At 39.2% G+C, this 18379-nt stretch overlaps 1 protein-coding gene across 1 annotated transcript in view; it reads right to left on the reverse strand.

Annotated features, from left to right (window-relative positions):
- Nucleotides 1-662: 662 nt before the first annotated feature.
- LOC150084547 (uncharacterized) overlaps nt 663-18379 on the reverse strand; it is a 133584-nt gene continuing 115867 nt past the window's right edge. Inside the window, exon 5 of the mRNA XM_090375309.1 lies at nt 663-1668. The gene's annotated coding sequence lies outside the window, so the exon portion shown is untranslated. The remainder of the gene's footprint in view (nt 1669-18379) is intronic.

The following is an 18379-nucleotide window of genomic DNA, read 5'->3' on the forward strand; positions in this document are numbered from 1 at the left end:
TAATGCATATACTCATGAATTAGCATAATAACCAAAGACAGTTGTTTATACATATGACAGTGTTTTATAATCTTGTCTATATAACATAACATACTGATATTGGTTATAAATCACACTAGTACTAACAGTGTTGAAATATATCATATACTGGTTAGATATAAACTATTGCAGGTTATACCGTATTTCCCCATGTATAAGACGTACCTTTTTTCGAAAAATTTGGGGTCAAAAAACTGGGTGCGTCTTATACAGTGATTGTAGATTTTTTTTACTTGCATTTCCCGCATGTTGTCTTTGCGCTCATCGTATTGCACTTGTTACTGTTATATTAGGTTACGTTTTGCCACGTTCTGCCCAGAAATGGCTCAGAAAAGATTTTCGTACAGTGCTGAATTCAAGTTATGAGGAGTTGTATGAATTTTATGATGAATAAAACTTGAGTTCAATAACTTTATGTAATGCATTTTTTTTCAAATTTAGGGGCCCAAAATTAAGGTGCGTCTTATACATGGGGAAATACGGTATATCATATACTGGTTAGATATAAACTAAAAGATAAGATCAAGCCAATTTTTTTTTTCTGGAATGACTGACCTTCATTTGTCCCACCACTTTCCCGACTTGGTGGAACTACATCTTTTACTTGTGAGTGCCTCACACTCAAGCCATTGAGCATACAAGTTTACAGCTCGCACAGTGCAGTGAGTCGTGGGGTGGTCCCAGTAACATCGGAATCGAGAATTTCCTTCATGCTGCAATCCTTATCAGGGCAGGAGAAGTGCCTGATATTCACGATGGTTTTGGATCCTAGGATTTCTCGAAGGAAACGTCTCTCTCCACCCCTTCTGTGAAGATCACCTGGTAAGACCTGGTGATGGGTCTGATCCATGACCCAAAGTGGGGTGCTGTGAAAACTCCTCGTTCCCATGCGAGGCCTAATTGCTGGTTGCAAAGCCAGAGGTTGCGAGACTTCAACTGATCAGGGAGTGAGGAAAACTTGCATGCTCCCTTCAGGACCATATTTTTATATAGCTCATTGCAACCTATGACTGCGATCTCTTTTGGGGAGAGAGCACCTTCAGCATCTTGGCAGAACTCTATGTCGACAAAACCCAATTGTCAGCAGGATCAGGAAATGGCTTGAAACCCCGTTTTGAAGTCATCTGTGGTACAGATGTTCTGATAAAATATGGTGGAAAGGGGCACTCCATGACTCCGATGCGACTTGCAGAGACCTGTACTTCACCCCTTTGATTGAGGAAATCTCCCGAGATATCTGAAGTTTTTTTGGGCGTGTTGCTGTTGTCTGATGTGTCTGGTGTGCAGTGAGGGAAGAACCTTTCACAGGGGTTTTGATTTTCAGCCTTCTGTTTCAGTGACTGGGTGAGGTTCGTTCTACAATGCTTCTGCCTTGATAAGTTGCTGGGGGACTGCACTAATTCCGCTTTGTGAGAATCTTGATGGGTATGGTGGATATCAATTGAGGGGAGGAAAATGGTTCCCAGCTGAATTGATATTGGGGGCTTTGGCACTCCTTCACCTTCCTCTGAAACTTTGTCTTCCTTGAAGCCTTTGCTGGCCATCGCTTCCCACCACCAATGCAAAGGAGCGAGGACCAAAGCTTGATTACAATGAACCAACTGTTTCCAGGGAGTATAGTTGTAGTATCTGTGAATAGGGAGAGAAAGATAGTAAGAAAAAGAAAAAAAAAAAAAATTCCATTTACTCTCTCTTTCTCTCTTCATTCTTCCCTTTCAGACAAAAGATTCACTTCATTTGCATGCTTTTTCTCTCTTTTTTTTAAACAAAAGGAGAGGGGTATCTTATCTCATTTACACTTCTTCTCATTTATTCTTCTTGCTCTCTCTCTATTTCAAATATAACATTCTTGATCCCGTTCCTTTCCCTCTTCCAGTTATGAACAACTTAAAAATTTATTTTTGGAAATATGCCATGCATGAAGAAACAACAAATATTCCCAATAGGGCCACTGATAGGAGTATAATAGGTGTTTTGATCCAGGAAGTGAATCCTTCACCAATTAGTTGACGAAACCATACTGTCCAAGGTGACTGCCCTGGTGCAAAACTTGATATGTGAGAGACTTGTGAAAAGTTCGGGTGGCTGACTTGTAGCGCTGGGTCTTCTAAACAAAACTCTTATGTCTTTACAGGCTGTGATAGTTCTGGCAACTAGACACAGGTTCTCATTGTGACATTTAATATGTCTTGAATTGGATAGTGTAGGTAGTTGGTTCCTGAGTTAGTTTAACTGACCTAGTGGCCACTAACACACCTTGGAAGTTTATGGAAACCGTTCCGGTAAGGCATGTTGAAAACGCTTGAAAGGTGAGGGTGGCTAGTGCACTGCATGCAAAACATTCTATTGGTGTGGTAATGTCCTCGATGAATTTAGGGCATACTGTGTATGGGTTTCCAGGTAAAAGTCAAATCCAAAAAATGATAATTCCAATGTTAATGGCGCTGGCTGTAACATTTTAGATGTGAGCCTACTGGAAGGTTCAATTTCTAGCTGGTGGGAAATTTGAGTTTTTGGGAGCTTATTAATTTTGCTGGCTACCATTTGTTCTAGATAGGATTCACTTTTCTGACATCGAACCTTTTCTTCATAGAAGTGACATTGTATCATTCTGTCGTCAAAGATAAACTGTTTTGAAACGCTATAATTTGCTTGTGTGTCACCGATTTCACCATATTTTGGTTGGGATACCAAAGCTGCCTGGTCTAGGTAAGCTTTGTCATTATTACCCACTCTCAGAATTGAATGATGTTCAAGAATGTCGGTGGGTTGATTGAATGTTCCTAATACTTGAAGTTCAATGTTATTCTGTGTGATAGCAAAATTCTTTAATGATATAGTCTCAACTTTCATTGGCATGTGTCTGTACTTCCACTATGTACTGGCAAGAAACTCCTTCAATTTTCCGGACTTCATAATCTCGAGTAAAGTCTGGAACTAACCAAACCCGATAATGTAAACAGGGTTGGCTATCGATGATGTGGCAATTTGAACCACTATCTCCTGCAATACAATTTGTAATTCCTGGCCAGCTTAGGGATTCCTTAGTTAGGGCTTCAAACTTGTATCCCGGACTATAATGTAAACCCCATGCACAATATGCATTCTGTAGGCAAGCGACTTGACTTATGAGATGTAGTTCTGTAGGGAAAGTGTAATACATTCGTTTTGTCTGCCAGTGGCACTGCACTTGTTTGAAGGTTATCTGTAGTTGGAAAAGAGTTTGTTGGGTGTCAGAGATAAACCATAGGCATTGCTTGTGTTCCAAATTTAGCAAAGTCACATGGGCTTTAGTGGAGATTTTACATGGGTGGGATGTCTGTTTAGGCATTCTTTTATTTTGGCATGTAAAATCTGATGATTGGTAAACCTTGAATCAATTACAAGTATAAGTGCTGATATGTATAGAAGAATCTGCAGGGGAGTGACCTGCACAAGTGGTCTCGGCTCCAAATGAATATGTTCTTCTAAGTATTCCTGTACTCTTCCTGTAGTTGTTCTAACAGCTGCTCCAGTGGAAAGGCCTGCCAGACTCGTTAGGCACCAGGCAGGCCGAAACATTTTCCACATGGCACTAAATAGCATGAAAGTTCCTTGACTGTTTGTCCTACGGATTTAAGGATAAATTTAAAGTGCCAGCCAATTGTTGCTGTTAGAATATCCAAGATTAGGTATATTATGTAAGTTACAATAGGTGGAAGACAGTGTCGATTGTTTATCAAATCTCAACAAAAAGTGCAAATCATTCTCTTGCATTCATCTCTTCCTGCCAAGTGTATCATTCCTTGTACCACCTTCCCTCGTTATGATAAAAAAAGGAACTTCAATGGTCCTGGAGTTAGCACAAACTCACGCTGTACTTCCGCATGTAATGGTTCTTTATTTTTTACGTAAGTTCTTTCATTACCAAATTTTCTTATTATCAATGTAGCCTTCTATAATGTAGTGAACAATGGATCTGTAAACATGACCTCCAACCCTTGCTTTTCAAAATGAGCTTGCTCAGATAACACATCTCATGTGTCTAATCTGGTGCAAATTTTCCATTGGTGGTGTCAAACACATTTTGTAGGAAATAATTGGTGGATTCCTGACAGTCTGGGATCCACACTCTGCAAGCCAATACGTCTCGGCTGCTTGTCTCTGACCTATACACAAGGCCTGTTGATTGCACTCAGTTTCGTAACAGTATTCGATGCTTCCTTTACAATGATCTTTACTGCATTCACAACTCTCTCTCTCCACCTCTTCTACACTGGTAAATGACTGAAGTGCCATTTTCTTTTAAGGACTATTTCAATATAAAATGTGCTGATGGGATAAAAGTGCCATTTTTAAGAAGAATTCTGGATACCCACTGTTTGAGGCAATTTCCACAGTCCATAATGGAACAACTGTTATGGGGAATTGACTTACGCAGAGCCACAGAGGGTCTGCGCATTTCACACACAAACTCCATGCTTCACTTGATAAAGCTCAATATCAGCTTGACTAAACATCAAATATATTTCTAGGGTCACCACCTTCAGCAAACATCTCAGGCTGAACTCCTTACCTGTTTCAGAACACTGCAGTCAATCTACAAATACAGAAAAAGAAACTCACTCTTCGGCAAAAAAAAAACTAGGAGTCAGTATATACACCACTCTTCCTCTTTTCCCCTTTTTCTTTTAAACAAAATAAAACACAATAGCGAGACTTCTCCTTATAAAGCGCACTCATTCTCCAGAGTTTCGATCTTAAAATACATCACCTCCAAGCATCTCTAAGTAAACCTGCTAAATCAAAACCTTTGTCATTGTTTTGTGGATCTAATCTCGAGGCAAGTGGATCTAACATCCACTGTATTGTTCTCTCCACTCCACTTGGCTGTTCTTCTGGATATGCGTTTCCTTGTTCTCCATCATTTTGATCTGGAGGTACATCTCTCTCCATCTCTGTTTCACTGGTGGGATTACTATGTTCTGTTTCCACTCCTCTAATGGAAGCTGTCTTGGGTACTATCACTTAGTTTGTGACGGGGATGTAATAGTTACCTCATATGGGGCATGAGTCACACAACTGCGACTGCGCAAATTATAACCATGTGACTAAGTGGGCACATGGGCAGTTCCATCTGACTTCAGACTGCTCTATCTCTGATTGCCTATTCTGATTCTTAGTTGGGAGAAACATCAAAGGAATGGACACTGGAATACTTGCAGTTTTAGTTGGCTGGGTTATCACTGGTCTGGGGTCTATTGGTGTGATCCAAGCACCTTCTTCCACTTCAGGATCGTCAAAGATCCAAGTTTCGTTTGGGATTTCCTCTGTACACGTTTGATCTGGAAGTTCAATATCTTCCGATAACTCTGTTCTAAGTTCGGGAAAAATTTTCCGATCAACTACTTTCGTCAATCGATCTGTATGCACAATCTGATTATTTTTAGGGTGATACAGGTGCTGTATTCCATAGTTAACAGGTGAGGTCTGACTGATCACTCGATAAGGACCTGTGCTCAAACGAGCCAGTTTCTTTGTAGCACCTACTTTTACCTTGGGAGTAAAAAGATAAACTAGGCTTCCTACATGGATATTCTTCTATGGCTATTGATGCTCTGCGTTGTTTCTGCATTTGCACTCCTTCTTCCAGATCCCGAGAGACAATCTCATAAGTTCTCCGAAGACGTGCACACATCTGCTCCGAGTAATTTTCCAAAGACGCATATGTAGGTCTTATTTGTGTGTGCCAAAGGTCACAGGCCAACACCAAATATCTCCCGTAGATAAAAAGTTGGGTGATTCCTGCGTGGAACTGTGGGTCGTGGCATGGTATGCACTGACCACCAGTGGAACCACGACATACCAATCTGATTGAGCATTGTTGACTACATGTGAGAGAATTGTTGCCAATGTACGATTCAAACGTTCCACTTTAGCATTGCTCTGAGGGTGAAAAGAAGACATGTGGAGTTGATGGATATTCAGCTTCTCACAAACTTGCCGTAACAAGTTACTACCTTGGTCTGTATGTACTGAGGAATTCCATATCTCAAAACCACATTGTTGAAAAAAGCTGTGGCTACTTCATCAGCTTTTTGAGTCTGGAGTGGAATCACTTCAGCATAACAGGTAAAATTATCTACTGCCATTAACAGGTATTTATGTCCTCTCAAAGACACTGGAAGAGGTCCTAAAATGTCCAGGGATACTCTTACCCAAGTAGAGTTTTCAACAGGGACTCTCATCAGGGTTGCTTTGGTCTTAGGATTGTATTCTTTACACTCCATACAAGATGGACACGACTCAAAGTAGTTCTTGACATCTCTATACATACTTGTCCAGAAAAAGTTTTTACTAAGTTTTTGCAATGTCTTCTGCAGTGCCGTATGTCCTCCACTGAGAATGTTATATTGACATGACCCCAACACTTCTGTCCTCAAGCCAACTGGGACTACTAATTGTTCAAGTGGCTCTTGATGTGTACATTGTATGAAATATTGTGTCTTGTTTGATACAATATTCCATCTTCACTCAAATAAAATGAATCTGGAATTTTCGTTGATGCCTGGAGTACTCCCTCCAGCTTCTTTTCATCAAGATTACATAACTGTGATCTGATTTGTGTGAGAAGTGGATGGGAGTTTTGTGATTCACTTAAAGAGTCTGTATATATTACGACCTGGGTATTTAATAGGTCATTAAGGAGATTCAAAGCCATTTTTATTGCATAGAGTAGTTGTAAAAACACTGCATTCAATTGGTAACTGGACAGAGACAGTGGATGTAGGAAGGATCACTGCAGCTCCTGCGGATATGTCAGTTTTTGAGCCGTCTGTATATACATGAAGACTGTGAGCATTGGCCAATGCATGAGCCTCGTGTTACTATCTAAGATTTTGATTCAATAGGGATTATTTTCCCTTATTTTCCCCACTGAAGAAATGTATATACATTGCCCATGGTGCTTGTACTGCATCTGCAGCATGAGATATATTTCCGAGATAGATGTTCCAGCATTGCATTAGCTCCTGTAGCTGGATGCTAACAGGTTTGTTTTCATTGGGTTTATTTTTATATAAGTTTGCCCACTGAGGTTCAAAGAGATATGTCTAGATGGACATATCTCTTTGATCTCTATGAAGCCAATGCTATCTTCCGTGCAGAATCATAAACAGGGGCTACATAATCTAGACAAGATCTTATCAAGGTTCGGTACAGTTGTAAAAGTGTGAAGCTATCAGTTCCCCGTGCCATAGATGAGATAATTTTAAGGATATTCATCTTTTTCATGCAAGTTTGCATTTGCATTATATGTGCCTGAAAGTTAAGTTTAATGTTGAGTACTAGGCTCAATGAACTGGATATTTTTGCTAAGTGCTATTGGTCGAGTTCCTAACCTTAGCTCAGGACCTGGATGGAGCTGACGTTTTTTGCAAAAGTGGATAGTAGTTGTTTTGGTTGCAGAGAGACAATAGCCATTGTGGGATGCCCATGATTCTATTTTATTTATTGAGCGCTGCAATTGACGCATGATAGAGGGCATATTTTGTGAGTGGCAGGATATTGTAAGGTCGTCTGCATATAGATAAGTGTCGACATTAGCTGGAATATTGTCTGTAGAATTATTTAGCCTAGCTGCAAAGAGTGTCGCACTAAGAACTGATCCTTGTGGGAACCCCTTCTTCTTGGACAACTGTTTGGGATGGTGAATTGCAGTAACGCACCTGAAAGGTTCTATTCATATCTGTATGATTAATGGCAGCTGACCCTGTAATCCTGTGGCATAGAGATTTTGAAGAATTCCATAGCGCCAGGTTATATCAAAGGCTTTTTTAATGTCCAGGGAAACCACGACGAGATGTTCTTTACGGATAAAACCATTCCGTATGTTGGATTCTGCCTTGTTCGTAAGGTCTAGAGTCGACTGATTTTTTCTAAAGCCGTACTGATTCTTGTTCATTACTGAATGAGATTCTAGGTACCATATTAATCGAGTGTGAATCATTTTTTCTAATGTTTTACCAAGGCAACTGCTAAGAGATAGGTGCCTCCGTAGCCAGGTGGGCAGGGGCAGCAGTGCATAGCATCCGCTTCTTGATTAGACTGGGGTTTGAGCCCGTGACCACCAAATACAGAGGATGCGGAAAGGTCAGGGAATGACCACCGCATATCCCCGGAGCAATATGGCCTTAGTTGCTAATGCTCCTAAAAACCAAATAATAACAATAACAGCTAAGAGATACTGGCCAATAGTTTCATGGATCTGACCGATCCTTTCTGGGTTTAGGAAAGGCTAGGACTATCGAGTGGCACCAAGAACAAGGGAAGTAACATTCTGAGAATATCAGGTTGAAATATATCAGTAGTGAATTCAGTGCTTTCTTGTTTAGGTTTTTATGCATCGTAGTGTATATTCCATCACGCCCTGGTGCACTATTAGCTGATTGATTTAGGGAGCTCTCCAGTTCAATTAATGTAAATGATTGGTTATATGGTAGAGATGCCATTGTATGGAAGTTCAGCTTATACTTTTCTGAATTGACTTTTACCTTTTTAAAGGCGGGCTCATATGCTGATGTGGCAGAGATTTCAGAAAAGCATTCTGACAGGGCATTTGCAATTTCCACTGGAGAGGAGAAGTCTTTATCCTTCCAACTTATAATGGGCATTGATTCCGGGAGGGATTTACCATTCAGCTTTTTGATTTTGTTCCAGATTTTTCTACTGTCTGTATTTTTAGTAATAGTGGAAGCAAACTGGCTCCAACAGTCTCTTTTCTCCCTTTTGTGCACATAACGAGTCTTAGCTTTAAGTTAACCAGGTTGTCAGTTGTTGGGTACTTCCGAAACAGATTCCAAGCTTTATTCTGTTCCTTTTTTGGCATCACAGCATGCGGCATTCCACCAGATATTGGCATGTCTGTGAGATTTATCAATATCTGAGGACTAACTATGGTTTTGGGTATAGCACAGGTTGCAGTCATCATCTATGGGCTGGCTTTTGATGATTTGATCATCAAAGGAAGTTGCATCAGTGAACTTGTTCCAATCTGCTTTGGTAAATTTCCATTTTATGCAGCTGGCTATATGTGAGGTTCTATGTGTTTGCAGTTTGAAAATAATTGGGTAATGGTCACTGTTCAGTGGGTTATTTGAAACTAACCACTGAATGACTGGGAACAGTTTTGGGGAACATATTGATAAATCTATAGCAGTAGATGTTCTGGTGGGAAAGTGGATAAGTGTCAGCACCAGTGTTTAACAAGGTGGGATTCTGGTTGTCAAGAACTGTTTCAATGATTTTTCCTTGTTTATTTATCTGGGGAGATCCCCGTTGAAATCTCCAAGCAGAATGAAAGGAAATGGAAGCTGTTTTATAAGGTCCTTCAGTTCTTTTACAGTGAATTCTTTGCACACAGACACTACGGTTAACATAAAATTCAAAACAATACATACCACTACAGCCTCTAACATGGTCTGTAGAGGGATCTGTTTTGTAGGAACTTTGTTGTCAACAAGTATGGCTATGTCTCCTCGTGTTGAGTTAGTATTGTTTGTCTTGTTGATAGACATTATAGTTTTTAATCACTGGAGTCACCTGTGGGGTTAGATTGGTTTCCTGCAGGCAGAAGCTTATTGGACTGTACTGTCCGATTAGGTCATAAATATCAAAAATGTTGCTTCGTAGACCTCTACAGTTCCACTGTAAAATGTTTTGCATTATTTAGATTTAGCAGTTGTGTGTGGTTCTGTCTGTTTTTTGTATCCAGCCTGTTTGTATCTATCTAGTTTCAACCTTTCTTTTTTTGAAAAGGTAGGACGTCCAATGTCCATGTCATCATTTGCATGTAAATCTAAGATAGGCTCATTCTGTGGGATATCAGCATTGGTATCCATATTTGCTAAGTATGGTTTATCTTCAATGTTTGGGACTGATGCTTTTAGTTTTACAGTTTCTCGCTGAGTATCAGAAGCAGTTGGTGGGACTGTTAGAGGAGTACTGCTAGCACAAATTACTTTGCATTGTTCTGAGATGGATGAGGGCACTGTGTTCTATTTGTGTTCCAATTGAATGGCATTTCTGAGCTGCCACAGCATAAGTAACTTTTGGTATGGTGAAGATAACTTGCTTCCTACCTTCCTGGTGGTAAGTAACCTTTGTTTGACTTTGTATTTTTGAATCTTTTTTTCCTACCCTCCAGAGTTCACATGCTTTTGAATATGCTGGATGTTGGCCTTTACAATTTGGGCATTGTGGCATTTCTGCGGTGCGGTCTGTTTGCGTATGGGCTTTAGAGCCGCAGTTCGGGCAAACAGTGTCTCCTCGACATACTGTTTCGAAGCATACAAATTTATGACACTTCAAGCATCTGATTGGGTTGGGACTTTGAACATCCCCAATGAAAGGTTTTCTCAATTTTGAATGCATAATGAAATATTTCAGTTAATATGTCATATTTCTGTTTTAAATAATGGGTTTGTGAGTGGCAAATGTTAAATTCAGCACTGAGAAATGGAAGTCTCTCTCTCTGATATCTTATGTGCTTTTTAACTGAACACTTAGTTTCTAAACCAGTGCAGCTTATTATTATTAGAAATATCTCTACAACAAGTTTTGAACTACATTAAGCAGAATAATTTAATTGGTATTTTCCCCATCATTTTAGTTTCTTTGAGAATTTCAGCAACCCTTCCTATAACTGTGGCAAGTAGTGAAAGATTGCTTTAAAAAATTAAATTTATTAAGAATTATTTAAAATCAATCATGTCATGGAGAAGTTACTGAATCTAACTATACTGTCAAGCAAACATTAGATAGCATCACCGTTAGATTATAATGATACCATTAATGATTTTTAAAGTATTCTATAAAAGTTAAGAGAGTAAACTTATGTTTGTTGTTGTTATTTGGTTTTTAGGAGCATTAGCAACTAAGGCCATATTGCTCCGGGAATATGCGGTGGTCATTTCCTCACCTTTCTGCATCCTCCATATTTGGTGGTCACGGGCTCAAACCCCGGTCTAATCAAGAAGCGTGTGCTACGCACTGCTGCTCCTGCCCACCTGGCTATGGAGGCGCCAGAGTAAACTTATAATAAACATCAATTTTGCAGAATTATCTTTGTAGGTTTTTTGTAAGCAGTTGAACCTGTTTTGTGATATTCAATGTGTTATTAATAAAGTATATTCAATTTGTGTACTTTCTATTTAAAAATGCAACAAAAATTCTACATTTTTGTGGATGTCACCCAGGTCTGTATCATTGTTTGGGGTGGCATATTATGGCACAAAGTTCCTGGGAGGGGATAACAGATTATAAAATTTGTTCTATTTAAAGCAGCCGTGCAACCATGCAGGAATATGCTTTTAAGGGAACAATCGTGGGGGATAATTATTCTACCCCCTACACACCCTGACTTTGCATCAATAATATTAATCATAGTGTATTACTAATTTGTGGCACCTAAAAAATAAGTTTACATGCTAATAATGGCATTAAAACAGGGTGCAGGTTGACAGGATCAACATCCTGTGCATTGATTATTCTATATACATGTGCACATTAACATACCATATTTCAATCTTTATTCTGTATTTCCATATATTTTAAATATTATAGCCATGAATCTAAATTTTACGGGTTGTTGTTTTATTTCCAGGCGCAATCTTCTTACATACATAGAAGATGATTTATTTAAGGAAATGGTGAATATCAGGTTCATTGATATTAGTGAAAATCTAATTTTAACAGTTTCTGAGAATGTTGTAAAACATTTCCCATTTGATGCTGCCTTACATCTGCCTGGTAAGCTTAAAGAAATATTTCTTAAAAGCTATATTTTCTTAAAAATAACTTATTTGATTATTAAGATTATTACTAAATATATTACTAGCCACACTCAATATTATGACATTGTCAGGAAAAATTGATGAGTGTGTGGACATATTAAAGGACAGAAAAATAAACATACTTGGATTGAGTGAATCAAAATGGAAAGGAAATGGGTGTAGAGTTACGATGAGGCTATTACCTATATTGGTCTGGGGGTGATGTGGCGAGGAAGGGTGTAGCCATCATTATAGATCACAGGATTAAGGAAAGGCTATTGGAGGTGAATAATATCAGTGACAGACTCATGTCAATTAAACTGCAAATGAATGACAGCGAAAAACATTGAAGATAGTACAATGTTATGCACTGCAAACTGGTTGCAAAGAAATGGAGAAGCTAGAGTTTGAGGACAGGCTCGAAGAGAACATCACAGGTGGAGATATAGTCATCATCATGAATGCAAAAGTTGACCTGAATGCAAAAGTTGGAGTGGAGAGACAAGGACTAGAATATGTTATGGGTCTGCATGGTTTGGGACCTAGGAATGATGATGGTGACAGGCTGTTGTATTTCTGCTTACGGAACGGCTTGGTCATAGGAAACACCTGGTTCAAGAAGAGAAAGAGTCATAAAGTGACAAGATATGGTTGGGACGGTCAACAGGAATCCCTCCTTGACTATATACTCATGGATAAGGAGTGACACAGAAGATAGTGGACATCATGGTCATTCCGAGTGTCTCCCTGGGTAGCGATCTCAGGTTAGTTTTTGGGGTTTTACAATTCCATAAATTGAAGAGGATCAAAGGAACAAGAGAGAGGAAACTATAGGCATGGAAGTTGAAAGAAGAGGAAAAAGGGGCAATGTTCAGAGAAGGGTTCAGGAAGGTTGTACCTAAGATGGTGGTGAATAGCATGGAATCAGAATGGAAGGCTTTCAAAAACTGCATAGTAGGACTGACAGAGCAGGTATACGGAATGACAAGTAATAGGAGATGGAAAGAAACCACATGGTGAAATGAGAGGATGAGAGAGGCTGTGAAAAACAAGAATAATGCATTCAGGACTTATTTCCAGAATAGAAATTATGAGAATAAAGAGATGCAGAGCAAATACTTGATGGATGAATATGAGACCCTAATAACTGAGGAGATAAGAGAAACATTGAAGAAGTATTTTGAAAATCTGTTAAATGTCCAGGACAGTCAGAGAAAGGGGCAAAGGCAGGGTGATCATAAAAGAGAAGATATGGAGATAGACCAGACAGACTTGGCATGCAATGATATAGTGCAGGCATGGAAATATATCAAAACAGGTAAATGGAGAGATGCTGAAGGCTACAGGTGAAGTAGGGATAGAGTGGACATACAGACTGTTCCGCAAGATCTGGGATGAGAGACAGGTGCCGAAGGACTGGAAAGAAGGTTTGATCATCCCGTTGTTCAAGACGTGGAACAGGAAGAAGTATTCCAATTACAGAGGCATCACACTGACATCACATGTGAATAAGCTGTATGAGAGAGTGTTAGAGTGGAAGATAAAAGGATTGATTGAAAGTAGGATGGCTGAGGAACAGTATGGCTTTAGGCCTGGCAGATGACAGTGGATCTAATTTTCTGCATCAGGCAACTGATGCAGATTCATAACATGGAAAAATGTTATGAATACAATAAAGAATTATGGATGGCATTTTTGGACATAAAGAAAGCATTTGATACCATGAAGAGAGAGAGAGAGAGAGAGAGAGAGAGTGGGAGGTTTTAAGAAACTTGGGGTTAGAGGAACATCTTGTTGAGAGAATTGAGAATATGTACACCAACACAGTGAGCAAAGTAAGAACAGTGATGGGGTTGATGGAGAGTTTCGAAATATCATCAGGTTTGAAGAAAGGAGGCGCCCTGTCACCACTACTATTTATAGCTGTCATGATTGAAGTGCAATGTAGAGTGGCAGAACGACTTCGACAAGATCAGATGACCTCTGCATATAGGGAGAGAGCAGGGAACAAGTGCAATGGCAAGTTGATATGTGGGCTAGTATGGCCAGTGGATTTGGACTGGTTTTCAGTCAGGAGAAGAGTGAAGTAATGGTTCTAAAGAGGAGTGGCGAGCCTGAAGGATACATTACAATGGTGGGGAAAGAGCTAAAAATGGTTAACAACTTCAAGTATGTATATATTAAGTGCAATAGCAACATTAATACCCACAGCGATTTCTGAATAAACAGAATATTTATAAAGCAGCATCGTTTTAAGTTATATCTCATATTGTGAATACCTTCACAACGAGTTGCATGATGCACTACTTCGAATAAGTAACGCTTCACCTAAGGAGAAGACCAATGTTACTTATTCTCAGATAGGTACCACCACCCAGACGGCACTGTTTCAGGGCTATTTTGTATATGTGTGGGATAATAACTCGACTATCCACTTGTCCCTATTAGACTTAGAAAAGCAAAAAGGTAGAGGGAAAATAATAGTAGGAGTGGAAGAGGAAAAGAAACGGTGTAGAAGAATGAAAGGGACAGTAACTCCTTCAACTCACGCCACTCAAAAACTCCTCGAATAGGCAACGCTTCCCCAGTGAAGAAGGCTGTTGTTACCTATTCTTGGAAACTCGGGACATTTCCCCTGGTGCCGTTTCAAGGCTATTTGGCCCTTCTTTGGTGGGTGGGTAGGTATCAAAGTGATGCAATGATGGCAAAACAGTTATGAAGTATAACTCCACAATATGAGAGATGCCTGATGGTGTATGATGCATTTAGACTAAGATGCGTTTAGGGCTAAAGCCTCAAGCTGCAAGCAAATTTAGACTATGTATATATTAAGTGCAATAGCATCATTAATACACAGCCATTTCTGAATAAACAGAATATTTATAAAGCAGCATCGTTTTAAGTTATATCTCATATTGTGAATACCTTCACAACGAGTTGCCATGATATTGCACTACTTTGAATAAGTAACACTTCACCTAAGGAGAAGACTAATGTTACTTATTCTCAGATAGGTACCACCACCCAGGCAGCAACTTCAAGTATCGAGGAAGCACCATTAAAAAGACTGGAGTGATAGACGAAGAATAAGTAGAAGGCTACAAGCAGGCAGGAATTTCTATAGGCAGACAAGAGATCTGATCTGGAACAGGAACATACCACTGAAATGTAAAGAGACTAAATACCAGTTGTGACATATGCTTCTGAAACTTGGGCTATGAGGAAAAACAATGAAAGAAGAATGAAGGAGGCAGAAATGAGATTTGTGAGGAGCATAGCCGGAAAAACAAGATTCAATAAAATCAGAAATTATGTGATTAGGAAGAGAATTCAGGTTGAAAAACTCCAGAATAGGAATGAAAGGTCCTGTTTGAAATGATTTGGACATGTCAAGAGGATGAACGAGAGGTCTTTTCCAAGAAGAACGTTTGATTTACAATTAAGTGACAAAAGACCAAGGGGGAAACCAAGAATGAGGTGGTGGGGCATGATAAAGACTGATGTCATTAAGAGAGGAGAAACTGGAGTAAAATCAATAACGGAGAGAAGTACATGGACAGGGCATGGTGGTGAGGCTTCATACGTTCACCAGTGGAATAGCGGAACGATGACAGTTGATGATGATTAAATTCACTACCTCTGGTTCTACCCAAGCCTTCTTACATCATACATTTTAACTGGTCATGGTTCTTTGAATGCTTGTCTTCTTAAATTCAATCTAGCTATGTCAGATACATGTTTCTGCAGCACCTCTGAAGACTGGAGTCATGTCTATTTCTTTTGCCCAGTTTACCTAGATTTAAGACAAACACTATCTAGTACAGTACATAATTTTTCTCCTGGAAATGAAGGATATCTTATTGCAAATCAAAATTGCCTTCTTAGCTCTACAGGAATTTGCTACACAGGTTTTTAACAGATGACATGGATTACTTAAGTAACTTCTGTACTGAACAAAACTACTTTTACGACCCTCCTGTGATAAATTTCAACTTTATTTACTTGGGCTTCATTATTTTCTTAGGATAGTGTTAACCTTTATTATCTCTCTCTTATTTATTTTTTTCCTTAATTATTTTATTTCATTTTCTTTAATAATAATTATTATTTTAATGTTTTATCTAATTAAATTTATTAATATTATTATCATTATTTTTAATTTTCTTTTTGAAACAAATATTATTTTGTCCATTTAAATATTTTAATTCTAAAATTTTTAATTGTGCTAGTCCCTTTGGGTACAGTTTTTTATTTTTATTTTTGTATGATAGTCCCTTTGGGGGCAGGATTCACTGGTCTCCAGTTTATTAGTGATGGGATTAATGCCTGCTTGTACCCATATTTTGGCTTCCTGGGTACGGGAACTGCTGGCATGCACTAGTATTACATTCTGTAGTGGATATGGTATTCTTTCTGGTCGTCACCACCGTACGTGATTATAGGACACTGCTGCAGCCATACGACTTAGCATTAGAATTAGTTGAGGCATATGATGCAAGAAAGCACACTTATACAGCATCAGCCAAAAAAAATAAGAAAAAAAAATCCGTTCTTCCCATTTCACCCATCCATTCACTCCAAATGTTTGTCTAGTTCTGCCTTGAATTTATTTAAGCTGTCAACTTTTACAAAGACAGATGGAAGTTTGTTCCAGCAATCAACCACCCGATGGCTAAAGGCAGATTTCCGCACTTCTATTCTACAACTGTCTTTCCTCAATTTGAATTTATGTCCCCTCAGGCGATTAATCTGGGCAAGAGGAAGGATTCCATCAGTATTGAGCAGGCTCAAACCATTCAAAGCCTTATACACTTCAGTCAGATAACCTCACATGTGCCTAGCCTCCAGACACTGTAATTTGCAAAACTTAAGCCTTTCTTCGTAAGAGAAACCCTTTGTTCTATTCACTAAACTTGTTGCCCTTCTCTGTACTCGTTCCATCAACTCTACCTCTTTCTTAAAATGTGGCCTCCAGCCCTGTATACAGTACTCAAGGTGTGGCCTGACCATTGCCTTATACAAGGGGATAATCACATTATTTTCTCTGCTATAAAAATTCCTCTATATCATTGACAAGACGCCGTGAGCCGCTAATCTTGCAGACCGTCTGCACTGCTCACAAAAACATCATATTGACTGCACAATTACCCCCAGGTCCTTTTCATTCTCTACCACCCTCAGTGTAGTACCATACAGTTGATATGTTACCCTGGGGTTACTGCTACCCATATGCAGTATTTTACATTTGTCAATATTAAAGTTCTTATGTTTATCTCAGCCCATCGGCTCAAATTTTCTAGATCCTGTTGCAGCAGCGTACTGTCATTAACAACCCTGCCAACCTCCGTGTCATCTGCAAACTTAGACATTAAGCCTGATATTCCATCATTAATAAATACAGAAAACAACAATGGACCCAACACTGAACCTTGGGAGACTCCACTAATAACATTAGTTCCTGAAGAGCAGTGAACATTGATTACCACTCTCTGTCTTCTCCCAATCAACCATCCCTTTATACATAGCAGCAATATGCTTCCAATGCCACACTGCTCTAATTTGTTCAGCAGTCTTCCATGTGCAACAAAATGAAAAGCCTTCCTAAGATTCAAGTATATGATATCAAAATCATTCTTTGCATCCAGTTCCTTTGTGACCACATCATAGTATCCAATCAAATTGGTCAGACAAGACTTCCCCTTAGCAAACCCATGCTGTGTCTGAACTATAACTGAAGTTTTGTCTAGGTGATCCTGCAATGCTTCTTTAACCAGTGCCTCTATTAATTTCCCCGGAACAGAAGTTAAACTAACAGGTCTGTAATTACATCTGTTACCATTTGATCCTCCTTTATGAATTGGGGTCACATTTGCACATCTCCAGTCTACCGGTACTTCGCCTGAGTCCAAGGAAGCTCTCATAATTATGGCTAAGGGTTTGCTTACTTTGTTTTCTGCCTCATTTTATATAACTGGATAGATCCCATCCATCCCAGGTGCCTTTCTTATATTTATCTTCAACAATTTCTCTTCCACTTTGCTCTGAGGTATTACAAAATCATTTAGCTCACTGCCAGAGTTTAATGCACCTCTGGCATTACCCCCCCCCCCCCAATAACTCCTGATGTGTAAATGTAGATGCAAAATACTCATTCAGTTTGTTAGCTACCTGAGCAGGATCATCAACAGTTGACCATCAATATCAAGTGGACCAATCTGATTCATCCCCTTCCTTCCTTCTAGAGTTTACATAAGTAAAGAACTCTGCTGTTTTTCTTTGCATCCCTTGCCAAAGATTTCTCGTAATCTGCCTTCGCCTGCCTAACCTCCTTTGTAACTTGGTTACAGATCAACTTGTATCTATCATAGGCTTCTGTGTCACGTGTTAATTTGTATGTATCCCATGCATTTTTCTTCTCTACCATAGGTCTCATTAGTTCATCTGACATCCATTTAGGCCTAAACCTTGAACAATATTTCTTAGTTGGTATGTAAAGCCTAGTAGCTTTCAAGATAAGTTCTTTGAATGCT

This window comes from Mastigoproctus giganteus, chromosome 6 (assembly GCF_048544385.1).
Source record: "Mastigoproctus giganteus isolate SK-2022 chromosome 6, ASM4854438v1, whole genome shotgun sequence".
Taxonomy (NCBI): Eukaryota; Metazoa; Arthropoda; class Arachnida; order Uropygi; family Thelyphonidae; genus Mastigoproctus; species Mastigoproctus giganteus.